The following is a 17,751-nucleotide window of genomic DNA, read 5'->3' as shown; positions in this document are numbered from 1 at the left end:
TCAGGTCAAATAGCAGGTCGGCCCTCCACAACCTGCCGGCCTGCATATATATTTTTTTAAATTTAATTATTTTTATGTTTATTTTATTTTGATGTAGAAGAATGAGGATGAAGATGATCAAGAAAAAAAGTAGAGACATCTTCTAAGAGAGCTTCTAATATTCTTAAAATAAAAATTTAAAGTTAATTAATTGTATTTAAACTTGTTTTGTGAACTATAAAAAAATTTAGTTGTGTAAGTTTATAATTTGATTTTAATTTTGGTGTAAATGGACTAATTTCTATTTGATTCTGTTCTAAGTTTGTAATTTTTTTTTATTGAACATATATTATGTACAATATGTATGCATTTTTAATTTCATATGGTTATATTTATTTATTTGTAGCAAATTTTTTTTATTTGAACATCAAATATATTTTTTTTTCTATTTATTTTTATTTTTATTTTTATTTTTGTATGCGGGCTAGCCCGCCAACCCGCCAGCCCGTCCTTAGGCGGGGCGGGCTAGCATCTCTAGCCCGTTTTACGTTGGCGGCCCAGCCCGACCCGGCCCGTTTTTGGCCGGCCAATGACAGGGCGGGCCAAAACGGGGCGGGCTGGCCCGTTTTGCCATCCCTATAAAAGACTAATTTAATTTATTTACTAATGTTAAATAATATACAATAATACAATAAAATCAAATAAATAATAATAGTTTTTAATACGATAAATGCGTAATATAAATGTGCAGATTTTTCTATATAGATATATAATGGAAAAATGAAAATAAATATTTAGATAATGATAAATTCTAAATTAATTATATTTTGCATCTAATAGTAAAATTGGTGACAATATATATTAGAGAATGAATCTTTCATTCGTTGTGTAAATTTCTTCACTATTTATATTATAATTATTTAATGATTGATTTAGTTAAAGAACATATTTAAAATGAATATTTTTCCACCAATAAAAAAAATAATTTTTGGTTAAATAATAATTGAATTTATCAATTATTATATTATTAAATTAAATTTATTGTGTATCATTAATATTTTTAGGATAATAATTATTTACTTCTTTGGTATATTGTATTTTTTTTATGTTGATTTATGATTTGTCCCTTTAAAAAAAGTTTCTATTGGGTTTTAATAGATTTCTTATCATCTTTGGTGTTATATGCATTGTGAGTTAAGCTTGAATAATACAATAAAAAAAATTAATTAATCTCTTAAATATTGTTTTAAAACTCATACATGATGGAAAACTTGTTGAAGAATCGGATTGATGTTGGTTTTGCCTTCAAGTTCTTCCCTAGACTTTTGGTTTTGTGGATCTTCTCAAGCTTCTCCAAAGCCTCCTAAGTGAGAAAAGGCTTCGATTTTTCACTTAAAGAGATGAAGAACACTCTTCAAGTGATGCCACTTCTTGGAAGAAGATGAATCACTTCAAAACTCACCACACTCTTGTATGAAAAGGATAAGATAAACAACTGTGTTGGAGAAGCCAAGCATAGTTCCAGCCAAGTGAGTGAGAAAGGCGGCCTTGCTTGTTTTCCTTCACTTAATCCAATCCAAAATGTTGGAATTGGTTTATTTAGGTTCACCTAATGAAGGTGAGACCTAACTAGATCAATTCCTTGGATTAAATGGAGCAAAACAAGCCTAATATGCAAAAATTAGCCTAGGCCCACTAAGGGTCCAATTGCTAGCTTCACCTACACACTTTACTATTTGTCACCCCACTTCTACTACTAAAAATATGAAAATCGATGACCCTTAATACAAGGTTAATTGGAGCAAAAATCTCTAAGTAACATACCCTAAAATCCTAAAGGGATGACCTATAAGAAAAGAAAAAGGTTTCTTACAAATACAAAGACAAAAATGCACATATACAAATATCTACTATATATAAAGTACAAGAACTCAAACTATACAAGGTATGTACAATAGAGATTATGAGACTAAAAAGAGGAATCAAACTCGATGCTCATACAAAGCATAGGTCTAAGAAGCACCTCCTTTATAGAAACCTCTTCTAGCCTCCTAACCATGGTCCTTGTTAAAGGTCCAATGACCTTCAAATGTGAGCTTCCTATGGATCAACCTTTACCCTTCTTGATCTTATCTCTTTCAAAGGGATCCTTAGGGATTAGATTTCCATCATACCCTCCCCCCTTGAAAGGATTTGTCCTCAAATCTGGTGGTCCTTCCACAAAGATAGCAACGCCTACAGGGAAAACAAGAAACAAAGCATTAAGGATGATATATTCATATAATATATATGGAAAGTGCAACCTTTAAGGAATTCCTTTTATAGTCCTAACAAGGGTCCCTAGACTAGGAAGGATGGATTCTCTAAAAATAAGAATAGGATCCTCACTACAGTGTAGTCTAAGTGTAAAACTAAATCCTAGAAATGTGAAAGTACTACAACTATAAGAAACTAATGAAGTACTCCTACATACTAAGGTAACTTGCCTGAAGTACCCTATGTAGTAACCTATGAGCCTACAAGAAAAAAAAAAGTGAATATATTAAGGAAACTACCTAGACAACCCTTGATCATATTATTTGTTAAATACAACATGGAAGATGGTGTAAAAACGAGTTTAGAAGAGTCATATAATCTAATTTGGTCTTGAAGGGAAGTAGTCAAGTTAAGTTGAAAGAAGTTTGAACTTTCTTTAGGATCAAAAATAGAAAAGAAGACACCATGAGATGTATCTAATAAAAAATATAAACCAAAGGTTGGGTGCTTTACTAGAACAAATAAAGTAGAAGAAGTCATAAATAGATAATGGTTGTCTACTTTGGGCACCACCAAAGTAGTAGCATAAGAAGTAGAACTAGGTAAAGTCCACTTCTTCTTCACTAGACTAAGAACTTGAGATCCTTTCTTTCCAAAAATATTTTGGTTGTGGATCTTAAGCTCTAAGTCTATGGTAGTAGTAGAAAAAGAGCTAAAATCTTTATGAAGAGAAAAGTCTTTTTACAATCATTTTTAATAGAAAAATGACTTTCCTTTATCACAAGATTTTTGGAGGAGACACTACCCTCCTTACTATTTTCTAAGAGTAGTGTCTTTTTAGTATTAAGAAGGTAAGGAGGTTATTCAACTAGAAGATATTTTTTAATAGAATATTTTATTGAAAATTGACTTCTAGGAACAACTTCCTTCGAGGAGACATTATCCTCCAACTCTATAACCTTTTCTTTCTCCTCTTTTCTTTTTTTGATTTCGTTTCTTTTATTTTTCTTCATCTAATAATTCTTTTCTTCATAAACACTTGATCCTCCAACACTTGTGAAGGTGAAAGAGGAGTCAAGGTGTGTTTCTTGCCTACGTGGACTAGGAAAATTTTGTTTGTAACACCATCATGGATGGCTTTCCTATCAAATTGCCAAGGTCTACCAAGTAATATGTGGCTTGCATCCATTGGAATAATATCACATAAAACTTCATCTTTGTATTTTCCAATGGAGAAAGGAACATTTACTTGGTCTTTAACTTCTATAGGTCCATCCTCATTAAGCTATTGAAGTTTATAAGATTTTGGATGGGTTGTAGTAGTTATATTAAGCTTATCAACCAACCTTTGGCTTACAAATTTAAGTTATTAAAAGCTTCACTATCAACAATGAGAGAACAAATTTTCTTAAAAATTTTACATCTAAAATGAAAAAGGTTCACTTTTTGTTATTGATCTTGTTCATTAGTTTGGTTGGTAAGTAACCTTTGGACAACTAGTAGGTCACCACCACATGGTGCTTCCTCACTAGAACTAAGACTTGCATCTCCTTAACTTGAGGATGATTAAGAAGATAAAGTGCTCTCCTCACTTAGGATTTCATTGCCCCTAATGATCATGGTTTTCTTTGTGGGGCAATGGGAAGCTATGTGTCCCCTTCCTAAACACTTAAAGCACTTAATAGAACTAGTCCTAGGTTCATTAGAAGATTTTTCTCTCTTTTTTTTTTCCTAGTGGTCTTTCCTTTGAATAGGAGGAGTGATCCTCTTTCTTGAAGTCCTTCTTAGGGTAGGAGGTAGATTTTTTCCTAAGGCTAGGTTTTCTCTTAAGTTATTGTTCTACCCTCACACAAAGTTGAACTAACTCATTAAGGTCTCTATAGGGTAATAGCTCAACCTTGTCCCTAATTTATAGATTAAGACCACTTTGGAACCTTGCTATGGTGGTCCTTTCCTCTTCCTTATTCCACCCCTCATCATAAACAACTCTATTTGTTGCCTATATTCGTCCACACTTTGGTTTCTTTGTTGGAGTCTTTGGAGCTTGTCCATCAACTCCCTCTCATAATAAGGAGGAATGTGCCTTCTCCTTAAGGAACTCCTAAGCTCATTCCAATATTGAATTGGAGGCTCATGATGAGTTCTTCTTTCCTTTTCAAGGGAAGTCCACCAATACATGGCATACCCTTGAAAGCTAAGGGTAGCCATCGGAACTCTTCTCTCTGTTGAGATTCATGGATGGTGAATCAAGTTATGAGAGTTTTGATGATAACAAAGGAGACAAGCTAATAAAGGACATGAACAAAAGAGAAGACATGAAGACCATGAAAGAATACAATATGTAATAGGAGTAGTTTATGTGTTCTTATGTGTTGAGTTGCCTTGTTGATCAATTTTATTGTTTATGCATGTGTGTGCTTTATGCATGAGTGAATCTTAATCCAAATTGTCTAAGAGTGAGTATGATGATGTTTGAAAGTAACTTGGAAAGTTTTTGAAGTGTGAAATCGAATTTTTGAAAACTAACTCAAAATAATCGATTATTACTAACTATAATCGATTATTCCAGCAAGAGGTTGAGAGAACCTTACTGTAATAATTGATTATCTGTTAAATAATCAATTATTCCAGAAGGTGTTCTCTGGAATAATCGATTATCCTGCAAAATAATCGATTATTCTGTTCTTTAGTGATTTTCAGAATTCATGAAGAACAAAATAATCGATTATCTTTAAAAAATAATCAATTATCTGGGTCTGAAAAACTTTATAAATGGTTCTCACATTTTGAAACAAGTATAGGGAATAGAAGAAAGTAAAAAATTGATTTTGTGAAGTCTTTGTGACCTTCTTGGAGTGTTTTCTTTGTGAAACCAAGAAGAAAAATATTTTGTGAAATGCTTTGAGAGAGATCATCATCGTCACTACATTCTTGAAAAGAAGGATTAAGATTGGATAAGAGTTCACAATCTGAGTTGTTCAGCTTCCAAGTGAATTCGTTCCTTTAAACTTTTGTGTAATGTGTTAAGAAAATCTTGAGTAGGTGTCTCAAGTGGTAAGGAATTCTTGTAGTGGGTTTCTACAAGAAGTGTTTTCTTGGGTGCAAGAAAGGGTCTATCTTGAGTGTTGAAGTGTGTGCATGTGTGGTATGCTTGTAAAACTTCTTCATTGAGATAGTGGAACAAATCTTGATCAGGTTATGATTGAGGACTGGATGTAGGTCACATGTGGAATGGTTGAACCAATATAAAACACTTTACACTCTTTTCTCATCCTTATCTCTTGCATTGATCAATCTCTAATTGAATTTTAAAATGGCTGGTTTTGATTAATTTGCTTGCATGATTAAAATGGTTTAAACTTGAACATAAGCATTGCGTATAAATTGTTGTGTGAGCTGATTCAATAAAGATTAAGCAAGAACTCACATAGGAGTCATTCCCATTTACAAGAGGTTTAATATACTTCATTGAAAATTTGTTTTAGAAAAGTTTTGAATGAAATAAAGATCCTTAAACTCTGATAAATTTTTTTAAGTGTCATTAAATCTAATTCACCCCCCTCTTGGATTGAACCATTCTTTTCTATCACTTTCCTCACTCACATTATGGCAAGTGAAGAGTTGTTCCACTTTTATCTCCCAATCCAAATAATCATCTACATTGTCTTTTCCATGGAAGGGAGGAAGATCAACTCTAGGTTCCCTATGAGAGTGTGATTCATGCCTATGCCTATGCCTATGTTGCCTAGGGGGTCTTTGATAGTAGCAATCATCATGGTGACTACTATAAAACCTTTCACTTGAAGTTGAGTGAGTGTGTGAATGATGGCTCTTGGGCCGCGATCCTCCTTCCACATGTTTGGCTCTATAAGGCTTGGAAGGTCCCTCACCATCTTGCCTCTTGGGCATTGAAGGCCCATTGTCCTCATGGACTTTGGGTTTGCTAGTCTCACCACCTACTACTAGCTTGTTTAACAACTCTCTTATTATTTCATTATTTTTTCATTTTCTATTTCTTTCTTTCTAATATAGTCCCTATGTTCTTCTTTAGTACTCCTATGACTTCTAGGAGAATGATGACCATGCACACTACTATCATGGGAATGATCACACTCATTTTTGCAGAAAAAGATTTTCAGAAGTTTTTTTTCTAAAGAATTGCAAAATTTGAGTGATAAAGGTTTTCACAAAATAATTTTACTTTTAGTGCAAGATTAAGTACTTGGAGGTCTAAGTATACAAGTTGTACTATCAAGCGAGGTGAGATACAAGGAGTCACTTAATAACGAAACCTTTTCAAGTAGAAATCACTAAACCCCCTTATACTTGTCTCACAAAACAATTTTTCACACAAAATCAAGTAAAAGTGTGAGTGTGCGTACGAAACCCCTCATAGGCAAATGATACCTTCTAACAAACTTGGAACATCCCTAATATAATTTGAAATTAAACTAACAAAGGAAGTAATTAAAGAAAGCAAGTAAAGCATATACTAGTCGAATTGCCTATGGTGGAAGTCCAAGTGACACTAAGAGCCCCTTAGACCACTTCCACAAGTACTACACTGATAGGCCCAAAAGGAACCCAACAGCCCCTGCTTGGATGAAAGACTATATTTAAGAGGAATTGCTTTTGTCAGCCCAATAGTTGTTATTTTGGCCTATTTTACTATTTCCTTTGTATTTAGAATCAAGCCCATCCTTATTGTTTATGGATGGCTATATGTATGAGGAAAAGAAATGAATAGGGGTATGAAAAATATTATTCCTGAATTTCTTATCTTCTTAGAAAATATTAGCATAGCCCTAGTTTCTCTATCAGCTGCCTATCATTGGTGCTTTCATCTACCTTTCTCATGCCTCCCCAAAAAGAGAATGACCCCAAACAATCCGATGATGCTATTGTGGCCCTCACCGAACAACTCCAGGCCCTTCAATCTCAACTAGATGCACAACAGCTGCTTCAAGACTCTCGCCATGATTCCCTTACCACCCTTATGCATTCCTTCTTAGAACATTTCCATGTTCCTACCAACACCCATTCAGCCACCATACCATTATCCTTTTCACCACCCAACTTTGCCACTTTCCCCTCCCAACCTACCCTTCTGTTATCTACTATCCCCACTAATGTAACCACGACCTTTCCTTTTTCCTCTTCTACTACATTTTCTTCCCCCTACATTTCCTCCAGCCCATTGATTCCTACTACACTACCCACATCCAACCCGACTGGCCCTCCTTTCCCTACTATCCCCATTAATCCCTACCTACAAAACCTTAACCCAACCTCCAACCATATTAAACCCCCCAAATTACAACTAGCTGGTTTTGACGGGCAAGACCCCCTAGATTGGATATTTCAAGCCGATCAATATTTTTTACTTTACCAGATTCCATGGGAGCAGCGTGTTCCAATCTCTACCTTTTATATGCGTTGTGAAGCGTTATCATGGTTCAAATGGATGTACTACAATCAAAAACTGGGTGATTGGGTGCCTTTTAGCCATGCTTTGGAAACTCGTTTTGGCCCATCTTCATATGAGAATCATCAGCCAACTTTGTTTAAACTCAAACAAACAGGTACTGTCACCGATTATCAAGCTGCTTTTGAAAAATTGAACAATCAAGTTTTGGGTTTGGACCCCATTGCTATCAAAAATTGTTTTATCCGGTCTTCAACCTGATATCCAACGGGACTTAGCTATTTTGAAACCCCAAACAGTTTCCCAAACCATGGGTTTAGCCAAATTGATTGAGGATAAACTCAAAGACCACAAAACAAAACCGTTTCGTTCTTCCTCATTTTCCAGCTCCACCTCCCACACTACAAACCAAAAAATTCCTTCACTTACTTCCACTTCCCCCTTCCCATCCCCACTATACCTATCAAACGTCTCACCTCTCAACAAATGCAAGAACGTCGTGATGCTGGCCTTTGTTACAATTGTGATGAGAAGTTTTTTCCAGGTCACAAGTGTGCTACCCCTCGGTTCTTCTTATTACTTTGTGATAAGGATCTTTCTAATCCGGGATTGGTCCCCGACTCAATACTACCAATGGGTGAGCCTGCACTCCATTTTCAATTATCACCCCAAGCCTTGGCAAGCTCACCCTCCCCTCAAACACTTAAATTTCATGGGTCCATTCTTGGCCTACCCGTGATGGTTTTAATCGACATAGGGAGTTCCCACAATATCATACAACCTCACCTCGCCATGCATCTACAACTCCCTACTCACCCTATGTCACCTTTCAAAGTCATGGTTGGAAATGGTGCTCACATACTTTGCCATGAGTATTGCCCTAAGGTGCCTATCTTACTACAGTCCTATGCTATTGAAGCCCCTTTATATATTCTACCCATTAAAGGTGCGGATGTGGTTTTAGGGACTGCTTGGCTTCGCACCCTTGGTTCTGTCCAGGCTGATTTTTCCATTCCCTCATTCACTTTTTCCCATAACGAAACCCCCATCACTATCTTAGGCGAATCATCTCTCACACCAACTCAAGCCTCTTTCCACCAAAATTTTCACCTTATGCATAAGACTCTATCGCCTCATTCCACCTTTTATCCATGGCACCCCTTAACCCTTACCCAACCATTACCCTTACTCCATCTTCAGGCCCATCACACCCTACCTTCCAATCCACAGTATCCACACTCTTAGAAACCTTTTCACATATTTTTCAACCACCCCATGGATTACCTCATCCCCGTCCTCACGGCCACAAAATACCCTTACTTCCTAATTCAGCCCCCGTTAATATCAAACCTTACCATTACCCACATTCCCACAAAGACATCATGTCTTCCCTCATTGCCACCATGCTCTCAGACGGCGTCATTAAACCCAGCACTAGTCCATTCTCTTACCTAGTGCTTTTGGTAAAAAAAAAATGGTACATGGCGATTTTGCGTAGATTATCTTGCCCTCAATGCGATAACTATTCGAGATCGTTTTCCTATCCCTACCATAGATGAATTGTTAGATGAATTAGGGGCTTTTCAAGTCTTTTCTAAGATTGATTTGCCTTCCGGATTTCACCAAATACGCGTGAGTGAATCAGATACTTATAAAACTGCTTTTAGAACTTTTGATGGTCATTACGAATTTCTTGTTATTCCTTTTGGTTTATCCAATGCTCCATCCACTTTTCAATCGGCTATGAATGATTTACTTAGACTGTTTTTATGCAAATTTGTTTTAGTTTTTTTTTTTATGATATTCTGGTCTATAGTGATTCATTTGATAGTCATGCTCACCATTTACACATTGTTTTCCAATTATTATTATCTAATCAATTTTATGCCAAATTGTCAAAGTGTGTTTTTGGAGTTACCTCAGTGGCTTATCTTGGTCATGTTATTATTGGCCAAGGGGTGTCCCCGAACCTAGACAAGATACAAGCAATCTTGGATTGGCCTGCACCGCGTTCACTCTCGGCTTTACGTGGGTTTTTAGGCCTAATTGGTTTCTATCGCCGTTTTGTTAAACATTACGCTGCAATCGCCACTCCTCTCACCGATCTACATAAATGTCAACATTTTACATGGACAGCTGTAGCCCAAATTGCTTTTACCACTCTACAGTCTTGCATGACTACGACTCCAGTGTTGAGTCTCCCCGTCTTCAAGTCCTCTTTCGTGCTTGAAACTAATGCCTCAGCCACGACGATTGGTGCGGTCCTTTCTTAGCATGGTCACCCTATTGCCTTCTACAGCAAGAAGCTTTATCCAAAAATGCAAAGTGAATCAGTTTATATCTAGGAACTTTATGCGGTAACCGATGCAATAAAAAAATGGTGACAATATCTAATTGGACAACACTTTCAAATTATTACCAATCAACAAAGTTTGCGAAACTTACTCTCTTAGTCCATTCACACCCCGACACAACAAAAATGGGTCAACAAATTTCTGGGTTTCCATTTTGATATCCTCTATAGGCCAGGCAAACAAAATGGTGCCATCGATGCCCTGTCACGCTAGGACGACCCCTCCTTGCTAACATTCTGTCTCATCTCCTGTGGCCTCCTTCATTCAAGAATGGCAACATTATTACACTCACTCCACAGATGGAAAGACTCTTAAGGACAAATTAATGAAATAAACCACCAGTCACGACCACCTCACCTTTCACAATGATCTGCTATTTTTCAAGGGCATCTTTTTGTTCCAAAGACCTCCAACTACCGCCAACAACTCCTCAAAGAATACCATTGTACTCCCTCTATCGGCCACTCTGGCGCGAAACCAACGCTCTCTCAGTTGTCGGCCTCCTTTTATTGGCCACGCATGGCTGCTTATGTGCGTAACTTCATTCGCCAATGCATCACCTATCAACAAAATAAATACCTGCCACACAAACCCTCATGTTTACTCCAGCCATTGACTACACCTAAGAGAATTTGGGAAGACATATCAATAGATTTCATTACTCACCTTCCTTGTTCTTTTGGCCATACCACAATCTGGGTTATCTGTGATCATCTCAGCAAGTTCGCTCATTTTTTGGCATTACCGACCACATACACCACCACTCAACTCACCCAACGCTTCATTGTCAACATCTGGCGCCTTCATGGAACCCCAAAATCCAACGTCTAGGATTGTGACCCTGTTTTTGTCAGTTCTTTTTGGAAGGAGTTTTTTTGCCTGCAGGGCACCACCCTTTGTTTTAGCTCCGCCTACCACCTAGGGGTGGGTATACAGACCGGTCTGGCCCGTTTAAGGCCCGGTCTGTAAAACCCGCGTTTTATACAGGCTAGATAAGTCCAGTCCGTAAAATAAATGGACTTATTTTTTAAGTTCGTATCTAGCCCGCCAAAATCCATGGATAACGGACCGGTCCGCGGGCCTAAAAAATGGTTCAAAAAAATAATTTTTTTTTAAAAAAAAAACATAAAATTAAAAGAAAAAATATATCTTTTATTTTTAATCTAAATTTTATCATACTAAAATTTATCAATAGTTAAAATGGTTTAAAATACTAAATATTAAAATATTATAATAAAAATAATTACAAATACTAAAATAATAGTACTAAACTTTCAATAATAAAAGCATCAAAATGTCATAAAAATAATTCAAATGACAAATTCATACCAACTAAACATAATTTTAATGTCATAATATTAAAAAATTAAATACATAGCTTAATATTAAAATTATAATATTTAAAAATATTAATTAGTGAAGTCTGCGGACTAGCCCGTGAGCCCGCTGATTAAATTCGCCAAGTCTGCGGACTTCACGGGCCAGACTAAAAAATTAGACATAGTCATACGAATTTGAAAAAAATGGGTCCGTTATCCAGGAAATCCATGAACTTACGGACCGGTCCGTGGACCCGGGTCCATCTACCCACCCTTACTACCACCCCCAAACAGATGGCCAAACGGAGGTCCTGAACCACACTTTGGAAATGTACTTACGTTGTTTTGTGGGAGACCTTCCCCGCACATGGTACCGCTTCCTACACCTTGCAGAATATTGGTACAATACCTCCCGCCACTCCAGCCTGGGTACAACCCCGTTTCAAGTTGTGTATGGGTGCACCCCTCCGACTACCATAGACTTATTTCTCGGCCCCTCTTTGCCCATCATCATTGCTGCCATCATAAAGGAACATAAAGACAAAGTCAAAATGGTCAAAAGAAACCTTTTCCGTACCAAACAACACATGAAAGCTTTGGCAGATTCCAAATGTTCAGATCTTACCTTCAATGTCAACGATTGGGTCCTCATCTGCCTCGAGCCATATATCCAATCCACGGTGGCTCGCCGCTCCTCCCACAAACTCAGCCGTTGCTATGTCGGTCCGTTCCAAATCTGACGTCACATCGGTCCTGTCGCGTACGACCTCGCCTTGCCACCAACCTCCCAGATTCACTCTATTTTCCACATCTCAAAACTTTGCCCTTACAAGGGTCCTATTCCCCCATTTTCCCCCCAATCATTACAATCACAATTTCTCTCCCTTCCGGAAGCCCCGAACCCTCCGTCTTTTCCCATTTCACATACTTCCCCTAAACCCCTCGTATCCCCAACTCAAATAACCCCTGACCCATTTGCAACCCATCATAACTCAAACTCCTGCACCCCGACACACGTGCCTCACTTAACTTCCCCGCATACTAGCCTTACTGCCACTTCACCTTCCACTAAATCAACACCATCCCTTGAAAACACAAACGTATACCCTCCACCCATCTCAAGTGCGATCCGTGCTTTGCTATCTTTCACTAATCAAATTCTGCCATCTCACGTCCTTGAGGACAAGGCCGTTTTCGAGACCGTGAGTAATGATAGGCCCAAAAGGAACCCAACAACCCCTGCTTGGATGAAAGAATACAGGCTGGTGATAAACACACCTCCATTTGTATATAAATACACCCTTTTTTTTATAAAATATATGAAATCTCTAAATTATCCTTATTTGTACCTCTCTTCTTCTTTTTTCCTCCGTGCACCTCTCTTCTTCTTTCTCCTCCGCACACCTCTCTTCTTCTTTTTCCTTCGTGCACCTCTCTTCTTTTCTTACACCTCTCTTCTTCTTCCTCCTCCGCACGCACACCTCTCTTCTTCTTCCTCCGCACACACACCTCTCTTCTTCTTTCTCCTCTGCACGTGCACCTCTCTTCCGGGAAGACTGATCCCATGGATTCCCCATCGTCCAGCATAAACCAGTGCTCCATATTCATCAACTGGACTGACAGGAGGCTAAACAAGACCCAGGACAAAAATAGAACCTCCAAAGATTATCGTTTATTCAACCAAGAAGGATAATATTAAAAAACTTCTTTAATTGATGTGGTCCGAGGTGTTAATATGAACTGGTCTAAGAACTTCTTTAATTATTGAACTGATTTATAATATATTAACATTCTTCATCATCATTTCCGCAAATCCGCGTAACTTTTTTTTTTTTCCTTCCTGATTTTCTTGCGGTTGTAGTGTTTAATATTGGTTGTAAAGTTTGATTCTGGTCCTGGATTTTTTTAATTTGACTTTAGATTTTTTTTTAACCTTTAGATTTTTTCCTCCTGTCAGTCCAGTTGATGAATATGGAGCACTGGTTTATGCTGGACGATGGGGAATCTATGGGATCAGTCTTCCTAGAAGAGAGGTGCGCGTGCGGAGGAGAAAGAAAAAAAGAGGTGTGCGTGCGAAGGAAGAAGAAGAGAGGTGTGCGTGTGGAGGAGGAAGAAGAAGAGAGGTGTGCTGAGGAGAAAGAAGAAGAGAGGTGTGTGTGCAGAGGAAGAAGAAGAAGAGAGATGCAGGGAGAAAAAAAGAAGAAGAGAGATGCAAATAAGGGTAATTTAGAGATTTAATTTATTTTTTTTAAAAAAAAAGTGTATTTATATAAAAGTGGAGGTGTGTTTATCACCAACCAAGAATACATTTAAGAGGAATTTCTTTTGTCGGCCCAATAGTTGTTATTTTGGCCTATTTTACTGTTTCCTTTGTATTCAGAATCAAGCCCATCCTTATTGTTTATGAATGGTTATATGTATGAGGAAAAGATATGAACAAGGGCATGAAAAATATTATTCTTGAATTTCTTATCTTCTTAGAAAATATTAGTGTAGTCCTAGTTTCTCTATCAGCCGCCTATCATACACGTTCTATGAAAGCAAGTAAACTAGTTGAATCCTAGTGAAAACCCAAATGAAACTTAGAGCCCTTTGGGGATTCACAAGTGCTAAGCCATTACTATTCTTTATTTAAAACTATTTAGGAAGTGGTGGGATAATCAAAAGTTATCCCAAAACAACCACTCCTAAATGTGAGTTTAAGTTAACAAAAGAAAGCAAGAAATTAACTCAAGGATAGGGTTAATGAATTACAAGTAAAGTGAGATGTTGTAGACCCCTAAAATTGTCCGGGTCGGAAATAAGACTCGAAGACTCTCAAAGACCGAAGGAAAGTCAGTCAGAAGGACTCCTAGAAGACCATAGGATGACTATCTATAGGTTTAGAGGTCTTAGAGTAGCAAAAATAAGAAAACGGGAGGTTTTGAGCTCAATACGGCCTCTTTGGAGCTCAGTACGACCCGTATTGCTATTTTGAACTGCAATACGACCGTACTGAAACCAATACGGCCGTATTGAAGCTTTTGAACCTCAATACGGCCGTATTGAATTCAATACGGCCGTATTGAAGTTCAAAACATCAATACGGGCCGTATTGACCCCAAGGACCGTATTGCGCCTGTTCCCTATAAATAAGACGTCATTTGGACGTCATTACACACTTTTTGACTCTTCTAGCACTCTCTTCTTGAGTATTCTGGGGTTTTTGAGCAGTGTTCTGCCCTAGGAAACTCTCTGAGAGTCGAAACCGACAAAATTCTTGAGTTCTGAGCAATTTGCTTGAGTCTCAGATTTAGTCGAAGGGAAATCCTTTGGATTTCCATAGTAAAAAATTTTATTTTAGGAAGGAGCGAGCGGGCTTGTAGAGGGAGGGAGTGCCAAAAAGCCTCCTACACTTCATTGATATATAAAAAGCACGCTTCAAGAGGTTTCTTTTCTAAAAATCCCTTCTTTTACCGCTTTCTGATTGTTGCATATTTAAATTTATCATCATGTAGATATTTAATTTACAATCGCTTATAATAAATAGGGGTAATTTAGTAATTTTGTGCTATTATTTAATAAATAATCCATCATAGGGAACCCTAATGGGGCACTGTGGGGGTGCTAACACCTTCCCCACACGTAACCGACTCCCTTACCCAACTCTGGTTGTAATGGCCAAAGTTGATTTATAAAAATCAATTGCCTTAAATCTTTTTCCAATGTTTTGAGTAAAATATTGGTGGCGACTCCAAGAACCCTACCTTTTGCGAAAACTACTAATCCATGGAGGGTCCCGCTTGGGATTAACATGGATTGGTGAATCATTTTAATAAAATTGTTAGTTCGACAAGGTCGCAGTTTGAGAATAAGTCGTTCTAGCAATCCATCATTTTTCAAAACATAAAAACGAGTCCAACCATCGTCGCGATTGCCAAGCTCCGTTTCGGCGGGTGGCGACAGATGGCGACTCCACTGGGGAAGCCTCGAGAGTCAGTCCCATTTAGTGATGGATTATTTTTAAAATAATAGTTTAAAATTACTTCATTACCCCTTGCTTGTATGATGACATGCTTTATTTATTTGGCTTTAATAACTGTTGTTTGTTTAATTTCCGCAATTGTTTGGAATACAAACTGTACACGAACCTTTGCACACAACAGTTCCCTCTATACCCGGGGGCATGAGTGGTAAGCCATAGGGAGTGGATGTTAGTACGGCCGGTTGTCGAATGGGCCTAGGTGCCCGTAGACCGTTGTCGAAAAGCATCACTCAAGGTGATAACCATGAACTCGAGTCCGACAGTTCGTTGGAGCTTTCCATCGACTTACGACAAGAGGAATTGGGTCCCTATAATGGGGGCACCTTGGGGGCCTCAGACCGGTGAGAACAGTTAGAACCACCTTGAATATGCACTTTTCTGCAGGATACCCCTACCTCATGATTCGCTCGTGACTGTTCGTGGATGAGTGAATTGTTTGTGTATAGGTTTATGTGATATTGTTTGTGCATTAATAAAACCTCGTGATAAGGTCTAAAGAATAATCCCCATGCATGAAAAAACCATGACATGAGAGGAAAGACCATGTGCGAAAATATAATAAAAGTGAGGAGCCTGTGCATCATTACCAATAAGACATCATGCATCCTCATAAACCATGCATTTTAGGTTCACCAATACCTCTTGACATGAGTAAAAGAGACCCATAATTATCGAGTTTCTCCGTTGGGGAGGGATCATAAGTCAAGGAGGGTGGTAACACTCTGTTTTAAAAAGGCAGCGCCTTAAAAATGGAGGGTTATCAAGCTCATGTCAAGTGTGTATTCACTCCATAAATAAAATTAGATTAAACATTCATTTTAGAAAGTGGCTGGTCATCTCTCTGTCCTCATGCGCGCGCAGAAAATCAAGAAGATGGACGCGTTGGAGGAACAAAATAAGAAGCTTACAGCCGAGCTCTCACAGCTCAAGGAGCAAATGGCGCAAATGATGGAACTCATGCGTCACCACAACATACACGGGGCTGAGCACAGTGACCATGAGTCCCATCATGTTGGAGGAAGAGTGGAACAAGAGCTGAAAAGTGGGAAGCTAGCTAAACCTTCCCAATCATTTAAAGCTAAGAAGACCTTTAGGAAGAAGAAGGAGAGAGGAGTCAGCGCCATAACCATTTCCTCATCTTCCTCCACTTCGAAGTCAGGAAAGTCGCAATACAACTCTGTGAAGAAGTTTGATAAACTTCTGACCACATATAGCGACCTCTTGCCGAAGCTAGTGGAAGCACGTCTTCTAGCTTACGTTCTACCAAAGAAGATTGATCCACCTCATCCCGATTGGTACAAACCGCAAGACAAATGTCTATACCATTCGGGAGTACCGGGGCATTCAACGGAGAACTGTAGAGCTCTCAAATATAAGGTCCAAGACCTTATCGATGCCGGGTGGATCACTTTTGATTCAACAGCGCCCGACGTGAGCAAGAATCCTCGGCCAAAGCAGGAATAGAGAGAAGAACAAGCCACGATAGGGCCCCTTCATATTTCTCTTTTAGGGACTCATGATCAGTACCCGAGATCATGAGAACCTTTTCATGTAAATAAGGGTCTTTGTACAAATTTTAATACATATCAATAAAGAGGCATTTTTCACACATCACTCTCTCTTTTGTTCTTTTCTCTCTTTCCTCATTAACATTAATAATTCTAAACCTAAACAGAACCAATAAAATAATTATGTCTGTAATTGTTCGCTCTGACCGGGATCCGAAAGTTGAGGATGAATGGGTTGAGTTGGACAGTGATGAGGAGGCCATCTCTCCGGATCTGCAAAGACTGCTAGATCAAGAAGCTCGTCTACTCCAACCGTGTCAAGAAAAATTGGAGACTGTGAACTTGGGGCAGGGCCGAGAGATAAAAGAGGTCAACATTGGGACCCATATCAGTGATGAAATAAAGACTAATGTTTCCGCTATGATTATAATAAAATCATTCTTTCTCATTGCTTCTTTTCTTGCTTATAATAAAATTCTAAACCACATTATTTTTAACCCTGTTTGAATAAACATGAATGAGGTTAAAATCATCTTAATAATAATAAACCCGCATCATTTTTATGTGGAAGTGTGTGTGACAACTTGGAGCACCTTCCCTTGGCCTCGACAAGTACCATCATGGATAAAAAGAAATCCCTTAAAGTAAAAGAAGCTCGGCAGGAAACCCAAAAAGGGGGCTGCGCAAAAATAAGAGCAAAAGACCCGCTAGGAATCCCACGAAAGGGTGACCTAGGTAAAAATTAGGGTTGCAAAAATAAAAACAAAAGTCCTCTAAAACGCCACAGAAGGGTGTTTTAGGCAAAAAATAAGGACAATCAAAAAACAAAAGAAATCCATGATGGTACCATGAACCGAATTCAAAAAGAAAGGTTCAAGGGAAGCTA

This window comes from Cajanus cajan, chromosome 7, assembly GCF_000230855.2.
Source record: "Cajanus cajan strain Asha chromosome 7, NIPB_CcT2T_4, whole genome shotgun sequence".
Taxonomy (NCBI): Eukaryota; Viridiplantae; Streptophyta; class Magnoliopsida; order Fabales; family Fabaceae; genus Cajanus; species Cajanus cajan.
This window is presented reverse-complemented; position numbering follows the sequence as displayed.